Raw genomic sequence first — 19,382 nt, 5'->3', positions numbered from 1 at the left:
ACACACACACGTACAAATTCAAAACAGAGTCTATTGACAGTGGCTCCCTCCTGGAAGTCCTCTTTGCTGCCCCAGCAGGTTCTACAGCATTTTGTTGAAGCCTCTCTTCATTCTGTGAGCTGGACATCCAGGGCCTGTCCACAAACACAGTCTGGCTATAGTAACTCGTAACCTGAAGTTCCAGAAACATCCAATTCCATCACCCAGATGGTAGAGTTCAAACTGCTGGCTGGCCAAGGCTGCACAAGTTAATTTTTATCCCAGTAAAAAATAATAAACAGCGCATTAGCAACTACATGTTTATCAATTTGCAGTTCATTTCCAGCCAGACCATCTCCCTCCTGTGTGTTTTTACTGCTGGCTGATGATCCGAGTACGCTTTGTGAAACCATATGTGGCTATTTAAGCCCTGGCCTCGGTTGCATTTATGCGATATTTTCCACCTTAATTGCATAATGCCATTTGGCTTCTGGTGCTATGGCCTTCAACTTGCACATCTGAATGATAAAGATACTGTCGTGAAGCCACCGGACTCGCTTATGGGGTCACCTGGCAGCGGGTTTTTACTTCTCTGCTTTTCTAAGAAACCCAGCAAGCACTTGTTAGATCACCTTCTCTGGGTAGGAATGGATCTGCTGTTTCTTCACCTTGTTTGATGGTAGGTTGATATCAGAGGTGCTGAGAACAGCTGTCAGGTGGAATTAGGGATTCTGACCAGGAGGATGCTCTGTCAGGCAGCACCAGCGTATGACTGGGCTCAAGGGCGATCACCGGTTCCACTGCTTGGCCTGTTTTTTCCTTCCAAGTGCTTTGTTCTTGGCAGGATTACAGTCCCATCGACAGTGTCACCTGCCCTTTATTATTAGACTGTTGTAGCCAGGGACACTGTTTGGCTAGATAAAATGGAACAACGTCTGTGCACAATTATGAAGATACTAAACCCTTCCCCAGCCTCTCAGTGCTCCTGAATGAGGTACACATAACAGAAACTGATGTTGCCACGGAAACACTAGGGGAAAGGCGTGTCCTTCTTATGGCTCTCAGGTGCCTAAGAATGTCTATTCCCGGGGAATGGCTGACTGCCCGGAGCCAACGGACCCTTACAGGACTTTGGTGGGAGGTAGGAAAAGAGCTGGGCCCAGTAGGCCGTGGATGGGAGGTGCTTCATGAAACCCCAAGGATGAGGCAATGTCCCATTTCCCAATGGGTAGTTATGAAAGCACTGTCCTTTTTGGGCTAGCATGGATATACAAGCTTTAAAATTTTTTATTTGTGGTGTGTGTGTGTGGTGTTGGGGACCAAATGCAGGGTTACCATGTGCCAGGTCCCCAACTGTCTTAGTCAAGGTTTCTATTGCTGCAATGAAACATCATGACCAAAAAGCAAGTTGGGGAGGAAAGGGTTTATTCAGCTTACACTTCCTGACTAGAGGAAGCCAGGACAGGAACTCAAGCAGGGCTGGATCCTGGAGGCAGGAGCTGATGCAGAGGCCATAGAGGGTGCTTTGCTACTTGCTGGCTTGCTCCTCATGGCTTTCTTATAGAACCCAGGATGGCACCACCCACAGTTGGCCGAGCCCTCTCCCACTAATCACTGTAAATTGTCCTGAAACTGTTTGTATTTTAATGTTAATTCCACTTCCCCAAGAAGGGCTACCTAGTAAATGCTCAAGAGGTGACTTCACCTGAACCTTCCCATTTTAATTAGTAAAATAAAGGAAAGCCAGTGACTGGGCGGGGTGAGGGAGGTAGAGAGAGGAGAGGTCTCAGAGGTCAGAGGACATGGCAACATGGAGGTTCCCAAGTACCAGCTAGACCCAGGTGATATTAATTAGCATTAAATAGCTATGAATATTAAGGATTTTATAGGTCTAGTATCTCATGTAGAAGGGCAGTTTGTATCTTTGTCTATTTGATGTAATCTTGTTGTGTAGAGGTTTTGTGGATTGAGAGTTGAATATATAAACTTGTATGAAAAGCTATTGGGCTGTAGAGTTGTATTTGTGTGAGATTTTGGGGTAGGGAACACCCCAGGACAGAGGCAGAAAACAGGCAGTAGAAAACCGCCAGGGAAGGGAGTTGCAAGAACAAGTTGGGCTGGAGGCTGCTCGGACTAGGCGCCAGAGGTACTCGTGGCTCTCTATCAGGGTTGGGCCTGAGGAGTAAGACCTCAGGGCCGGTAAAGAGATAAACCCTTTCTTTCTTTCTTTCTTCCTTCCTTCCTTCCTTTCTTTTTTCTTTCTTTCTTTTTTCACTATTTTCAGCAACAGTTCACTGAGAAAATGCCTTACAGCTGAATCTCGTGGAGGCATTTCCTCAAATGAGGCTCCTTCCTCTGATGACTCTAGCTTGCGTCAAGTTGAAACGCAAAACCAGCTGGTACCCCAACCTTTCCAGCTTCTTTTTAACTGACGGAACACAGACTTCTTTACCACACTTTCTTACTTCTGCCCAGCATCTTTGAGATCTGGTACTTTCTGAGTCTTGCACCGGGGCCTCCAGAAAGGCTGTCTCAGGCCCCATGGGCCATGCCGTATCTGGGATTTCCACAGCGGGTGTCTTCTTCCATTGCTTTCTGAAAGGGACCTTTGTGGGGTATGGCTCACTTGTGTTAAGGTTATAGGAGAAGTGCATTTGCAAAGGACTAAAATGGCAGGGGCTCGGTGTGTTATTTTTCTTGTTGTTGCAAAAGCAGCCCCTGGTAAATGAAACTTGAAGACGGTAGGGTTTGTTTTGGTTCCTGGTGTGAGATCATCAAGACGAACAAGGTGGAGTGCTGAGGATGATCACAGCTTCTGCAGCAGAAGCAGGAGGCAGATACACTGAGTCTGCAGCTAGGAAACATTTGGAAATGAACAGCTTGACTTTTTTATTCTGTGCCACGTGGCCACATTCAGGGTGGGTTCCCTTTCAGTTGGGCATCTCTGGAAACATCTCGTAGATACAGGAAGAGGTGTGTCTCCTAAGGGATTCCAAACCCAGCCAAGATGACAATGAAAAATTAATCGTCACATCTGAGTTTTTCAAATTATTTTTTTTCCCTAATGAGTGTGGAGAAATAATGGATAAGCAGTTGAGAGTACACACTGATATATTTTTTTCAGATGCCACAGGTTCAGATCCCAACAGCCGCATGTTGGCTCACATCTGCCTGTAACTCCAGTGCTACATCTAATGCCCTTTCTGGCATCCCATGCACTAGGCTTACACATGGTGCACATACAAACAGACATGAAACACTGAAACACATAAAAATAAATAAGCTTGTATCACACTGAGTGTGTGTGTGAGGTATGTGTGTCTTAGCAAATGTGTGCGGGTCAGAGAACAACTTGGGGGAGTCAGTTTAATCCTTTCACGGTATGGTGATTGCAGATCAAATCCAAGCCCATGGATCTGGTGGCAGATGCCTTCACCCACTAAGTTATCTTGTTGTCTCCTGAAAACCTCCTTTTTTCCATGTGAGGTTTTCTTAAAAACAATTTCAAAACTGTGGGGAAATGTGAGAGAAGCAAAAAGAAAAGCGCATTTGGAGATGCTCTGGTACCGTGCCTGGGAGCCAGAGAGAGAACTTAGCGGTGCTGGGTTCCTTTCTTCTGAGATACTTGAAATTTTCCATAAGGAGAACTTAAAATTAGTTTGCAAAAAATTGAAGGCCATACCTTTAAGAAATCTTCAAACACGTTTGGTCAACATGGCTGGTGACCTCAGCAGGCACTTCCTGCACCCATTTCTTAGCACCCCCATTGTCATGCAGCTGCTCAGCCTGGGGTGGGGGCGGGCTGTAGCTGCACTGTCCTAGAGGCAGGCCTGGTGAGGACAAACTTTGATGGTGGCATCAATGAAAGGAATCAGTGTTGTCCCCCTGGAGTGGCAGCTACGGTCTATACAGCCCAAGCAAAGGGAGTGTGAACATCTGCACAACAACCCGGTTGCGCAGGCCTAGCAGCCCCAGTGACCACACTGAAAGAGCCAAAAAGCAATTCCACCTTTACTTCCTACTCATTTTGACAGGCTGGCTCTCCCAAGTTATTATTCCAAAACCATGGTGGGAGAGCAGGCTGCTTTCTGTACAAGACAGTAGTCATGGAGTATTGCTGAGATTAAAAGTGCTACTGGGCCTATGTGAGAAATCTGAAATTCTCTGGGATTATCAGTAGAAAAAAAATCCCCCTAAGGGTGTATTACACTATGACACATGAGTTGATCATGACTAGGATTGATTTGCTTCTGACTTTAAAAGGTAGCCTCAATCATGTCCCACGTTTCCTAAGAAAGGGGAGCAGAGTTGTTTTCAAAGAGCCTCCCCTCAAACATGAAGCACACACAGTCACACACAGACACAGAGCAACACACACAGATACACAGACATACACAGCCACAGACACACAGAGACACAGCAACACACAGTCACAGACACATAGACATACACACCCACAGACACACAGAGACACAGCAACACTCACTGACACACACACAGACACATAGATATACACAGCCATGTACATAGACACACATAGACACAGCAACACACACGCACAGACACACAGATACACACACACAGCCACATACACATAGCCACACAGATACACACAGACACACATACAGACACAGACACACACATGGACACACACACAGCCACACACACACCAGTTTCAGAGTATCTCAGCATTTCAGCACTGGCAGATTTATTGGAATGTAGAGAAAAAAATCAAAGAAAATAAACAAAACACCCATGTGCTCAAACTGAGAGCAGATTCTCTTTTGGACTCTGTGTGTGTGTGTGTGTGTGTGTGTGTGTGTTTCTGATGAGCTAAGTGTTGATTCTAACCCAAAAAGGCTCAAAAGTGTGAGCTTAGATAAGTGTTTGCTGGACTCAAGACTACAGCGTGGAGACTGTGAAGTGGGCGTGAAGATCACTGGCTACAGCTGCAGAATAAAGTTCGCCCTCGCTTACCCTCACAGCAATTGGTTACCGACGTGATCAGGTTACTGTCCAGAAGCCCTCTGTTAACTTCAGGCTGGACTGGCAAGGGTGGGTGCTTCGGGGCTGGCGAGGGACCACAGATGAAGTCTGCAGGCATTGCTTTAACAATGTCTAGGGGCCCCGTCCAGGCCAGAAGCTAAGCCGGAAGATGGCTATCAAGTGTAGTTGTTGGGTCTGGCACAATCACTCTTTGCTGAGCTGAGCAGAAAAAAGAGATATTTCTCTGTGGATTTGGCTCATGGTTCCACAATGTGGTCTTTCATCTGCACCTTCCTATTGGCCCAAGGGAAAAACAAATCTTTCATGCACAGAGGAGTCGTCCCTGAGAGTTGACATCGTTCACCCATGTCCCCGCAGAGCCCTCCACCTACGATTTCCTATTACGTTGCTTTTCCAGGAACCCAGACAAGCAACCCCATGAAGTGGTTGAAGCTGCCCTTTGGTTGTAGTTAAAACATTTCCAGCAGATTGAGTGCATGTGCACACATGCTATGATAAACAGCCTCCTGGGAGCTGTGATATCTTAAAATTGAAAGCGAGTGTGTGCTTGAGAGTGAAAAACTGGTTGGTTGTGCTGAGCAACTCTGCTTTGACCACAGGGCCATTTCTGCAGAATCTTCTTTTGTGTGGCCATTCCCCTTCAGGTCAGTGAATAAAATCCTCAGGGCCGCGTCGGGCAAGGGTGCTTTGCTGCGAAGCTTAATGTGCAACTAGTGTTTTTCCTCCTGTGTCAGCAGTTAGCCATACAATTTGGTAAATAAGGGTTTCAGGGAGTCAAATGCATCTGTCAGCTGGGGGAGGGGAGAGGGAGGGGGAGAAAGTTTTGAAATCCTTGTCTGTGGTAGCTGTAAGAGGTAGGGTAATTTAAGTAACCTGGAGGAGCTGTGGGTTCACAGGTTTCAACAACAGGAAAGTCTCTTGTTTTAAAACCCTCCTAAAGTAACATGTGGGCCTAGGGAAGAAAAAAAAAAAAGAAAGAAAAAAAAGAAAAAAAAAAAACGGGCCTGTGGTTTGGTGATTGTATTTCCTTATTGATATCATGGCCGCTGACGCAAGGCCTCCTGGGATTGCCGTGTGACCGCAGGACCGACAGTTACCCTTCTGGGTTCTGAAACACAGCCGGGGCTTTCTGGACAGATGAGAAGTCTAAAAATTTCCCTTTTCATTTCCTCTCTGGTGTGACTTTGTCATTTTTTGAAAAGCTAAAAGGGAATTTTGCTTACAGTTTTAAGTTTATCTGGCCCGGGTGGCTTCCTTCCTCCCCCCTCCCCTCCCCCGCATCCCTACCCCATGGGACTGTGCTTGGTTAATCTACTCTTCAGGCCAGACATAAACAAGCAGCTCTTTTTAATACACACTCCAACCCCTCCACTCACCATCATCGGGGTCACGGGTGGAGAGATCAGGTAAAGGGCCTCACGGCTTTCTGGAGTCTGCTTTTCCCAGTCTATGGGAGGCTCTGTGGGCAAATGCTCTAGAACCTTTCCATAAGTTCTGGGATAAGTGGAAACAGATCTATTCCTGTGTACCGTAACTCACTCACCACAGAGTAGACGGCTCTGCTGTGTAGAGGTGCGGGGTTGGCTGAGCAACCCAAACATTTTGCAACCCAGTTAAACCCCAGAGAGCTGCTGCTTCAGAGACCCCTCACCCAAGACAGCTCCTGAACCTGCCTGAGGTCATACCTCTTTGCTGCCTGTAGGAGAGACAGCTGGGTAAGGGACAGAGTGTACTTCGAATTCACCCAAATCCTCCCATTCACGATTCCAACATGCTTCCTCCCACATGTTGAATGAACATGTTTGTTTTCATGCACATGTGTGTTCTTTATGCCATTGGGCACCATTTCAGAACGTCTTTTGAAGATTACATTTGGAAGCAGTGTGTATGTCAAGACTCCAGAAAATTAACAAGCATGGTTAACTCTCACCAAAACATGCCCCTTGCCAGTCCTAGGACCCTGGAACCTGAAACCCAGAGCCTGGATGGTTATATGCCCCTCCCACTTAAGCTTGATAAATCTGACCCAAACACAGTTCTGAGGCCACCAGGAAGTGTAGCCCTGCCAAGAATGAAAGCTAACAACTGCCAAAGTCTTAGGGTTACAGAGAGAGCAAGAGGGATGCAGGTCTACTGTGCTCACACAAGGTCCATGACGTACAGGGCACACGTGCAGGAGTACAGGGGTTTCTGTGAGCCAGGGAGACTGATTCTGGGATCTGCAAATTCTTGTCTCCAACATACAAAGATGTGAGTGTTTGCATAGGATGGACATACCCGTCGGCGCACCAATCCCCTTCAAACTTAACATGCCTCCCAGTGTAAATGCTAAGCACTTGATATGGCACTGTATTGTTCTGGGATTGCAGCAAAGAGCCTCTGATAAAGACACGTATCTCCCCCCATTTGAAGCTGGTTGATCCCATGGCTACAGAATTCACAGATACAGAGCTCCAACTGTATTGAGTATGTATACATGGGCTTCATGTGTTTACACTATGAGGATGCAGTTAACAGGTGTGTGAATAGATACTGTGCTAAATACTGTGAGGCGTATAGGCATCCATTGGATGCTGTTGTGTGCACAAATGTGAGCATGTATGTAGAACATGCAGGAAGATGTGCTATGTGCATGTGCTTGTGTGTGTATATACTATGCATATATCATGTGTATATGTGTATTCTTGCATGCTCCCTGTGTGCCTAGCATACTGAATGCCACAGATAATCTGTGGACAGTAATAGGAGTTGCTGGTAACCTGCATGTGTGAACATGCACACGTATGCGTACTTCATGGTACTTGGTGTAAAACGTGCTCTGAAGGCACCTAAATCAGCCTGTTGGGATTCTGAGTTTACTCAGGATGGGTGACTATAAGTGTAGATTGATGTCTGTAAGACAAGCACCCTCTTGCTGTGATTCTTCCTACCAGCCTCTTCTGCAGGTTACTTGTTTCCTTTATCCTTCCTTCCTTCTTTCTTCCTTCTTCTTTCCTTCCTTCCTACCTTCCTTCCTTCCTTCTCTCTTTTTCCTTTCTTCCTTCCTTCCTCCTTCATTTCCTTTTCCTTTTTTGAGATGAGATTTTATGTAGCTAGTCTGTCCTAGAAACTGCTATTCAGCTGAGGAAGACCCTCAGTCTCCAGTCCCTCGTCCGTTTCTGGGTTATAGGCATGTACTTCCATGCTCCATAAAGTCTTTTTAAGTGCCTTTTGTCTTCAGCCTCGGGGAAGATGTTTTGTGACAAGAATGTTGAAATTAAGGCTCTGTGTATTGAGGAGACAGGAGAAAGCAGCAGCAGGGGGTGAAATCCCAAAGATAGCATAAGTCTGTGTTCAGAAAACACAACTCCTGTCCCTCCGTGTAGGACTCGAAGTATGTCCCAGTTTCCTGCTTCTGACCTTACTGTAAGCGCTGACCCACTTCGGGCTGTTTTTTATTTGTTTCTTTAAAAAAACATTCACTATGTGATTATGGCTGACTCTTGTCAACTTTGCTCTGATCCCTCTGCCCTGCCATCTGAGGCCCAAAGTGCAGCTCTTCTCCTCCTCAGTCCCGCTAATTATGGGTGAGCAGAGCCAAAGGGTGGTAAGGTTCTATTGGTGATGTGACATGCGGGTGACCCACTTCTTCACAATCACAGACACAAGGACAAGAGGCTGTGTAGAGAGCTCTGTACCTGCCTTGCTTTTGTCTGAGGTATTCCTCTCTAAGGCAAACTATGAGATATGAGAGCCAGCATCTTGTCAGGTCCTGGTGTGTGTGTGTGTGTGTGTGTGTGTAAGGGGCAGGGGCAGGCTCTGTCCTGGGCTCTCTCCCCAAGCTTGCCCTTTGGGCCCAGGGTGGTAAATGTATTCACACTTATCTAGGATTACAGCCCAAGTCAACAGTGGAACCAGGAAGTGGGCTCGGGACCAGCCTGGCATGCTGAGTTTGGGTATTTGCTTTTCTCTTCCAGCAAACTTTGATTTACTCTTTAATAAGTCACCGCCGAGGATGTGGCTCTTGAAAGGTTTAGCTTGGCACTCAAACCTAAGTCACATGTTGATAAAGAGGGAGAGGGAAGGCCAGTCCTTACGTTGTTCAGCTTTATCATTAACCCTGAGTTTGGAATCGAGCTTGCTTTCAGAGGGCTGGTTGCCCAGTGCAGAAGCAGGTGGCAATTCTCCATCAACCAAGTGTGGTGACATCCTAGCAAGAAAGCCATCATGACTAGGGCAGGCAAAGTGGACACCCCTGCGGGGATAAGAGTTAAATGGCTCTGACATCAGACATCTTTGACCTCAGTTTCCTTGGCTGTGAAATAAGAGTATATAAGAATCAACTAAACCAAGCTCCTAAGTTGCTTTGGGACCCGATAAGGGGGCAGATGAGAGGGGCCGGTGGTGTTCAATAAACAGTGGGGCAGCACTTGTCAACATTAGTGCCATGTGTCATTTATGTGGCTGAAATATAGCTTCTGTCTTCCAGAAATCTCTCCAGAGACTCCTTTCAAGGACTAGAGTCAAAGAAGTTTGTGTATGTGTGTATGTGAGTGTATGTATGTGTGTGTTTATGTATGGTATGTATGTGTATGTCTGAGTATATGTAAATGTATGTGGTGTGTGTGTGTATGCATGTGTGTGTGTTTGTATGTGATATATGTGTGTGCATGTGTGTATATATAAGTGAGTGTGTGTATGTGTGATGTATATATATGTCTGTGTGTATATGTTTGAGCGTATGTAAATGTGTTGGGTGTGTATGCATATGTGTGGTATGTATGTGTGCATGCTTGTGTGTGGTATATATGTATGAATGTGTGTATGTGAATGTGTGTGTATGTATATTTGTGTTCATGTGGTATGTATGTGTCTGTGTGTGTATGTCTGAGTACATGTAAATATATGTGATGTGTATGTTTGTATGTATGTGGTATAAATGTATATATGAGTGTATGTGTGTATGTGAGTGTGTGTGTATGTGGTATATATATGTATATGTGTGTGTATGTGTGTTTGTATGTGTCACTGAAGATTGATTAAACCCAGGACCTGGCACATGTTAGAATGTATTCTACCATTAACCTATATCCCTGGACCCTTCTGCTTTTGATTTATCAGTTTATTTTAAAAATCTGAGACAAAGCTTTATCTTGTAAAATGGAGTGAGGAGGATAATTATCCTACCTCAGCTCTTCTGCAGTAGCGAGGGTGGCAGGTCTGTACTACCTGGCTTAGCTTGGAGAGCATTCACACCTCACAGGAAACAACCTGGAACTGGTTCCTGGGGAAGGGGTGTTAGGCTAAGGTTTCCTTTCTCTTCTGCTGACAGCATTTCCGCATTAAAGCCAGTCATCAGCAAAACCAGAACAAACTGAGGAGAAAGAGGCCGGAGGGCCCGCCTCAGACTGTAAAGCTGACTCACAGAGATGTGAGCAGGGTCACTCACCTCCTGTCCTAGGGCATAAGATGAGGGGGAGAGCGTCACCTAGGAAGGCCATGGGAGTGGGCATGGTGGGCCTGCCTTAGGATCTTCAGCTGAGAAGCGTGTTGTTCCGTGGAGTTTAGAAGGCAGTAATAACCTGGGCTCAAGGCCGGGCTGCATTTTACACTTTAAACTGTCAGGCATTAGTAATTCCAGTGTTAGTGATAAAATCTCCCTGTCTGAGCAGCTGGCCCTTCTGCTCCTCTTAGGGCACAAGGAGGAGGGGGAATAAAAGCACAGACACCAAGGAATCTAAGTTGTCTCTGGTCTCCAACAGTGGAGACAGAGGAGACAGGTACTCAAGGGATCCTGGGGTCAAAGAGTCCCAGAGGAAGATGGAGGGGAGTGGAGCCTGCCCCAGGGCCCAGATCAGGTCTCCTTCGGAGGGAAATAGGTTAGCAGACCTGCAGCAGACTTGTAATAGCAACACCAACAGACCCCTGCATAGAAAAATATCTTCCCCTTCCAAACACCTCCACGCTGTGTTCTACCTCTTCAGGAGCCATTTTCCTGAAGACTGGTACTTACTGATGGGAGAGGTTCGTCTCATCCTTGAAATCAACTAGTAAGATGGACGGATCTGTGCCCATTCAACAGATGAGAAAAACTGAGGCTCCAGCAAGGACCAGAGAGTCTTTCTGTTTTGGAAGCAAAGGAGAAGAGTTATGAACTTATTTAGCGCTAGAGTCTGCTGCCCCTAAACCTCAAAGGACCTAGAGTTTCTGGGTGAAGCCTACTGAGGAGGTAGCAAAAAGGTAGAAGACCTTTGGGTCTTCTCATCTGTTATTTTAGGGGGTGCACAGACTCCCACCCCCAGATTCAATAGACCACAACACAGATGTCTGTGAGAAGCTTTGAAGAGCATCAAGGCAGAGAGGCAGAGACCCCATGCAGACAATGCTTTTCTCAGAGTGGGGCTTCCCTGTGTGCTGGAAGGTAACTAGTAGACACGTGTCCCTTTTTGATTCCTGGTTCCTGCTAGAGGCTGGCCTAACCCTGAGGCCCACTCAGTCAAGTGCTTCCTTGTTCCCAGGTAGTTATTTAGGTGTAGAAACATTCTCTCTTGAGGTTTAACTCTCCCATACACTTCTCTGGCCCCAAGCCTTGAGGAAACCCTAGGAAAATGGGAGAAAGGTGGTTCACAGGGTCAGCATTGCTCAAGGAGAGTGAGAAAGGATCCTTGTTCTGACTCATCAGCAGTCCCTTGTGTCCTCTAGGCTCTTCGGCTTGAGCTGCAGGTCTATCCTGAAGGAATGGCTAGCCCCTGACCACAGGCCAGCTGGAGCTGGCCAAGGGCCCAGGCCTAAGGAAAAGCAAGTGGGCCAGGAACACCTAGGGCTTCAGATGACCAAGCCGCCAGACAGTGGTCGGCTTTTCCCCCTGCCTCCCTGAGAGTTTGGTTTCTTCCAGATTCCGGATTCCACAGATGTCTCCCTTCCGAAAAAGGAAGCAGTGGCCTGACTGGGTAATTTATGCGTGTGGCCTCATACAGTATCTGCCTTTGTTCCACAGAGCGGCAGCCTAAAAACCTGCTGGGAAGGGGCTCTGTGTGTTCAGCAGCTTGCACAGGAAATTGGAAATCGGAGACCCGGGGACTGGCCCACCCCCTCCTCTGACTCATGCTTAAACAAACCCAGCACACCCCCGACCTTTGCTCCCTGCATCTGCAGCAGGCCTTACTCACCAACAGCTCCCTCTCCCACCTTTGCTGGCACAGGGCTCGCTGGCTCGCTGAAGGTCAGCACACAATCAACTTCCTGGGGGAGAGAATCCTTAGATGTAAGCCAAAGCTGTGACTGGCTTTTCCCCCCCCCGAACAAAGTGAATTCTTAATGTTCTCCCCCCCCTCTTGAAAATTCCCCTCCATTATATTCATCAATGCAGAGATAGAACATTTGGCAAGATTATTTTAAGTAGCTCCCCAACCTGTGATCATAATTTAAAATCAAGGAATTTGCTGAGCAGCTGTAGTGAAGAACAAAGGGCCTGGGGGAGGGGAGGCGGTGGCGGGTAAGGCCTGGGCTGGTACCAGAGCCAGCTGTAGAGGTGGGCTGCACACAGCCTGTGGGGAACAGGCCTCGCTGTCCTGACTGGAGTCTCATCTACCCGACCCTTACACACAGCTCTTGAAAACACTTAGCTGGTGAGGAGCGGGTGGGTGGGGTGGAGCAATGGCTCCCCTGGGTAAAGCGCTTACTGTGCAAAGAGGAGGCCCCAGTACCCCTGTGAGAAGTTAGGTGTGGCGGAGTGCAACCTGTGTAGGTTAGGAAAGCAGGAAGACCTGGGGCCTCTCTGACCCGCAAGTCTGGCTGTGGGAATCGGTTCTCTCCTTTCTGTGTGGCCCAGGAATCAAACCCATCTTGTCAGACTCCACACAGCATTGAGCCATGGTTTTTGTTTGTTATTGTTGTTTATTATATATATATATATATATATATATATATATATATATATATATATATATATATGAATACACTGCAGCTGTCTTCAGACACACCAGAAGAGGGCATCAGATCCCACTACAGATGGTTGTGAGCCACCACATGGTTGCTGGGAATTGGACTCAGGACCTCTGGAAGAACAGCCAGTGTTCTAAACCGCTGAGCCATCTCTCCAGCCATTTTTAAAGATTTTACTTCATCTTTGGAAACAGGGCTCTCCTGCTGTATCCGAAGCTCCTTGGTTGACCCTTGAAATCACAGGACTCACACGTCTGTCCCTGCCAGGATTGGAGTTACTGACGCATACCACCACACCAACAGTTTAAGTGGGCACTGGGGACCAGAACTTGGGCCTTTGTGCTTGTGTGACAAGCACTTTATCCACTCAGCTCGTTGGTCACCCAGAGTTGCTGCCCATCTTCTTCCCTGAGGAAGAACTCTGGTCGCTGTTGTGTGGCCAAGCCCGTCACGCTCGAGAAGCTGATATTCAGCTCGGTTGCTCTTTTCCCTGTTCTTTAAGGTGGTTCACCCCAGCTCTGCTTTCTGAGAAAACAAGGCTGAACTTTGCTCAGCCAAAGCCTGATTTCCCTGAGGTCTGCTGTTTGTTTGCCCGTTCTCTTCCCTCCAGCTGCTCCACTGTTGACCAGACTCCCTTACCCTCCTCTCTGCTTCCTCGGCTGCAGCAACTGCTCCTTGGAAGGTAGCCACGTGGGGCCCAGCAGATGGAATGTAGGTCCTGTGCTCGTGGCTATGATCTGCTGGGCCTGACTCCACAACTGAGGTACCCAGGCAGACTCAGTGAATGAGCTTGGTACCTTTGAGGCCACTGGGCAGAGATGAGCAGTGTGGCCCCAGGGCTCCAGCACTCTGGGGTAGCTTTGCTCAACACACATCTTAGGTTCTTAGATGTTACAACAGAGGGGGGAGGCAGACAGACATAGAGATAGACAGACAGAGATAGACAGACAAAGAGGAGAGAGAGAGAGACGAGGTGGGGGGGGGGGAGGACACAATGAAAGACCAGTGATAATGAAGAACAGTTTATTTCTGAAACCATTAGATTCTGAGACTTTCCTCCTCCTCTTTCTCCCCTTCTTCCTCCTTTTCTTGTCCTCTTCTTTCTCCTCTCTTTTTCCTCTTTCTCCTTCTTCATTTCCTCCTCCTCTTTTCTTTTAATTTTCATTACATTTTATTTATTTGTGTATATGCTATGCGCCCTGTATGTGTCTTTGTGTATCTGTGTCTCTCTCTGTATGTGTGTGTGTGTGTGTGTGTGTGCTCCCGCGCGCACGCGAATGTTTGTGTGTGTAGATCAAAGAATGACAATCTTTTCCACCTTGAGAATTGAGTCCCAAGGTTTGAACTCAAGTTGTCTGGTTTGGCAGCACTTTTCCTGGATGAACCATTTCCACAGCCCCCAACTTTCTATCTTAGTATCTTTCCTGTTTCTTTTTGCCTTCTCTTTATTTCCATAGAAACGACAACTGTAGTCCTTGGGTCATTACGCCCTTCTAGACTTTGGGGTGATCCCTCTTATAGTTTTGGGTCCTCTCCTCTTCCGTCACACCCCAGATTTGATGGTTGCTGGTGTGGCTCCCAAGAATGTGTAATACAAGGAGACACATTCCATGACGGCTCGACGGTGTCACCTAACACCTTCCTACCCCCAACTCACCTGAGCCATAGGACCGGCTTTTCCCAGAAGCACATTTATAATAACTTGATTAATTCCTACAAGGGTTTCTCTGTGTAGCCAGAACTTGCTTTGTAGACCAGGCTGGCCTCAAACTCACAGAGATCCTCCTGCCTCTGCCTCTGCCTCCCCTGTCAAGGCTTTGCAATGTCCTGTAGTCCTGGGGAATTGACCTAGGACCTCACACGTGTGAAACAAGCACTTCATCACTGAGCTATACGCTCAGCCCTGGCTCCTTGTCTAAACCGCCTCACCACGGAGTATCTGACACTTCCAGGCACGTGAGTTGTGCCCTGAGTAAGGTAGTGTCTTCCTGGCAATCATTTCCCACCTTTGAAGACTCACAATGACCATGTTTCTCACAGGTACATCTTGTCCAGGCCTCTTGAGCTCTTTATGTTTCTAGGAGGCCTTGGCCCACGCACTACTGCAGAAACAGAGGCCATGTGTCCCTCAGAACCCCGACTCCCATCTTTCCCTCCTTCAAGATCTCTCTTACCTTCCCACCTCCCTCCTTCCCTTCTTTCTTTCAACCCCTTTAAAGATGTAATCAAAGTAATCCTAAGGCAATCTTTGAAGATAATGACCTGTCACATCTGTCTCTGCCGGCTTAAGAACTAGGCAGTTCTCCCTGAGTATCCCACCTCTCCTCCCATTCTGACTCCAGAGGAAAATCCCTTTGATTTTCTATGTTGTCTTACTATCAAAATGTGAGCACAAATAGATACATATTGCAGTTTCACTCCTAATTGCCACCGGGAGCTGCTAAATACACAGAACCCTGCTGGTCCGCTGGCTCCTGGCTGTCAGCCATGTTGGAATCCTTCACGTCACAGCTGACTTGAGTGGACATCATGGTAGATATTGATAGAGACATACCAGTATCTCCCACAGTGACCCTGGGGTTATCTTAGACAGATATATCACTACTTGTATATTTTCAGGGCAAATGTGTTCAATTTAATAATGTTACAGCTTCCTGGGAATTGAACAATGAGCTGTTCTTTATTCCTAGTATTTATTGAATTGTTATTTTGTTTTACTTAAAAAAAACCATAAATGTTTTATGTACATGTGTTTCTTTGCGGGCATGCACGTGGGAGGGCAATGCCCATGGAGACCAGAATAGAGTGGGGTTACAGGTGAGTGAAGCCATGGCAGGCTGTTTACACAGGTGCTGGGGATTCAAACTCAGATCCTCATGTTTGTGCAGCAAGCTCTATTAACCATGGAACCAGCCCAGAGAGATGTTTGTATTTTGTCTTACTTGTACCGTTGGTGTGAGTTTCGAAGTGTGCTCTGTCTTTGGTTTCTCATTGACAGACTTCTCATCTTTATTCTCTTCAGCTTTTCAGTCTCCCTCTCAAACAGGCCTCTCCTGGTGTGGCCTAGTGGTCTTTCTCTTTCTATTTGCCTCGAATTGTAAATAACTTTTAATTTCTCCCTTTAACACTAGAACCTTTCCTACAAACTCATTCAACTGTCTTCTGTGCGAACACAGCCAGCTTCTTATTCCCTCAGCCTTCCCTCTTTTCTAACCATTAATCTAGATGCTACTACTTTTGGTGAAATTCTTGCTAGGACAGTTTATCGACCCTCATGTTTCTTTTCTTCCCCACTCTGCATCCACACTGACGCGCTCAGATCAGTGTCTTGTCATGATGGATTAGCTTGGCCAGGACAAGTTCACACATCATTGGAGACATGTGAAGAGGGAGGGGGGATGGAAAATAATAGAGGTACAGGAAGAGATTTATAATGTTTTAAACTACGGAGCCCAGCCCGGAACTTTCCATAAAAACTTTCTCCTCGCTCTGCCTTTCCCTCACTTTGATTGCCAGAGTGTCTGAACAGGAACCCGGGCTTGCTGTTTCTGTCACTGAAGCACACCCTTGCAGTTAAATGGTGTGAGAACCACACTGCTCGCCCAAGAAAGGTTTTAAGAAACAAAATAGAACAGGTATTGTAAAGCCCAGGGTAGCCTTCGAACTCTTTTTGTAGCTGAGGATGACCTTGAACTTCTGGTCCTCCTGCTTCCACTTTCCAAGTGTTGGGATTACAGGCGTTCTCCACCGTGCCTGGTTTATGAGGTGCTGGAGATTGAACTCAGGGCTCTATGTGAGTCACATTCTCAGTTCTATAGTAGGCTTCTCTTGGTTCTTATCCTGTCTGGTCCTTTGAAGACTTTGAATCTCTCTCTCTCTCTCTCTCTCTCTCTCTCTCTCTCTCTCTCTCTCTTCCTCCTCCTCCTCCTCTAGGTGCTAGGAAGCTTAAGACTCTAGAGTTTCCCAACCTCTCATTCTTTTCCACCTTCTTCTTTTCAAAAAGATTTATTTAATAAAAATATTTTTATTTAATATTTATATAATGTACACCATAGCTGTCTTCAGACACACCAGAAAAGGGCATCAGATCTCATTATAGATGGTTGTGATCCACTATGTGGTTGCTGGGATTTGAACTCAGGACCTTTGGAAGAGCAGTCAATGCTCTTAACTGCTGAGCCATCTCTCAAGTCCCTATCTCTTCTTTTCTAAAGGGAGAACTTCCTACAGTTTCTTGGTCCACTTTTGGCTTCTATTTCTACTTCTCTTTATAGAATCCTCCCATCAATTCTTTTGATGTCCAGAGGTAGCTTTCTAGCCAGGGCTATTCAATAGGTTTCCACTCCTGCCTTTCTCAGTGACTGCTGTTTATTTCTTCTGTGCATACTAGAAGCCCTTCAGATTTATTCTTGAAACTGAGTTCATAGCTCCCACCCACAAACTTCCTCTTTCTTGTAATCCCCCCACCCATGTGTGAGCATCATGATACAACCCAGCTCCCATTTCACCCCTCACATTAGATACTTTCCCTTTTATCTTTTATCTCTGTTTCTTTATTCCATAGAGTTTGCAGGACTCATTCATATGTCTCAGTTCTAAAAAACAAACAAACAAACAAACAAAAAAACCAAAATGGAACCTTAGAATGGATATATGGAATAACGAAGTGTATTTCAGTAATGAGAAACATGGGTCAGATCTAGGTCTGTCTAGGACTAGAGGGTACTACACTTACATGTCTTGGGTTTGTTTTTTTCTCAGCCATAAAATGAGGGTAAGACTCACTAACTCACCAGTTTATTGATGGGATTTAATGGTTCATAAATATATGGAATACATATTGGAGATTATAGTAAAGCTATTCTCAAGTTCACAATACTCACTTGGTTTTTTTGATCAGTCTCCTGAGTGCTGGGATTACAGACCTGCTTTGCTTCATTAATGAAAATGTTGTTTCAGAATATAAGCTCTTTAAGAGCAAGACTCTGTTCTAGTTAATCAATATAGCTCTGAGTGTTCACTGAACAGTGATCAAATGAATAAATGTTTTTTTTGGGGGGGTTGTTGTTGTTGTTGTTTTCTATATTTACCTGGCTGAATAGCTTACCTTCAAATTAAATGGCTGCTAAGAAGGGAGAAGAAAGCACAAACTTCTAATCTCACTCAGCCTTAGCCTATTGTTACTCTCCTACAAGCTGGCATGCCTGGTTAACTGTCTAGTAGTTTAACGGTGAAGACAACTAACCATTCTTGGTCACCTGTTCCCATCACTTCTTTTTATGTTTGTTTGATAAATCTAGGTAACTGCTTTACCTAGTCACCTCTGATCTTTATTGAACAGTCTCTTGGGTTCCAGGCAGCCATCTGGTCTACCTGATCTACATCCCTACTCTCATTTTCTGTTTTCTCCTACTCCTTCCTCTTTTGTCTTAAAGGTGGGGGATGCTGGCTGTTGTTGTCCTGAAAAACTAGCCCTCAGCTGGAAAGTAGCCATTCTCCAAACACGCATCAGGCCCGGTGCACCTGTCTGCTGGCGTGGACATGCCAAGCACTGTCTCCCTTTTGGCCCATCAGACACAGCTGAATATGTTTGGCTGATGCACTGGCAATTTGGTTATTCATTTTCTGCTCTCAGCTGAACGTAGACCACCTGGCCATAGCTTGGCTCACCCACTTACTAGTTCTTTTGGCAGATGGAGTCTGGCATCTACAGTATGTTCCCTCTTTCCCTTCTTTTCCACTCTTCTCCATTAGGTAAGTCTTTGGGGGGAAGAATAAATGGAGACAAGGAATGGGTACAGAAAGTAGCATAAAATAGCTAGGACAACCTCAGAATACTTTCTTTGGGGCATAGGCACATGCTGTCTCGTTGAGCCCACTTTCTGACTCATCTAAAATTTTGAAACAACTTCTATATTTCTTTTTCTTTCTTGTCTTTATTGTGATAGCCTGACAGCAAAGACACTAAGGAAACTAAGAATGATAGTTCCTTCTTGGCTGTCATCTTTGAGGGTGTTAATAAAGACTAAATATCCCATCTTTGTGGTCTTCTTTAGCTTGGATCATGTGGTTAGTATTTTAGAACCCTTTGCCACCCTTGGCTACATAGTAAAGCTAGCCTGGGCTACCTGATACTCTGTCTCAAAAGAACCACAACAAAATAATGCTGTTGTTGTTGTTGCTGCTGCCACTGCTGATAATAATAATAATAATAATAATAATAATAATAATAATAATAATTATACAACTGGAATTAGGTTGGTTCAAGGTGTCTGCATCATCTTGCCCACACTGGACTCCTCTATTGCTGCTTTACCTTGAATCAAAATTTCTATCAGAAGCAGCATCACCTTCCCAGAGACAGTGAAAGCTTCCTGTGATGACAATAGTCAGCAATTGTGTCAAGATGACATCAAAGGCCCTTTGTTCTTCTATTCCAGGCACTGAATGACCACCATAGAAACTGAAACTTG

This window comes from Micromys minutus (genome assembly GCF_963924665.1).
Source record: "Micromys minutus genome assembly, chromosome: 24".
Taxonomy (NCBI): domain Eukaryota; kingdom Metazoa; phylum Chordata; class Mammalia; order Rodentia; family Muridae; genus Micromys; species Micromys minutus.
Note: the sequence above shows the minus strand (reverse complement) of the source record.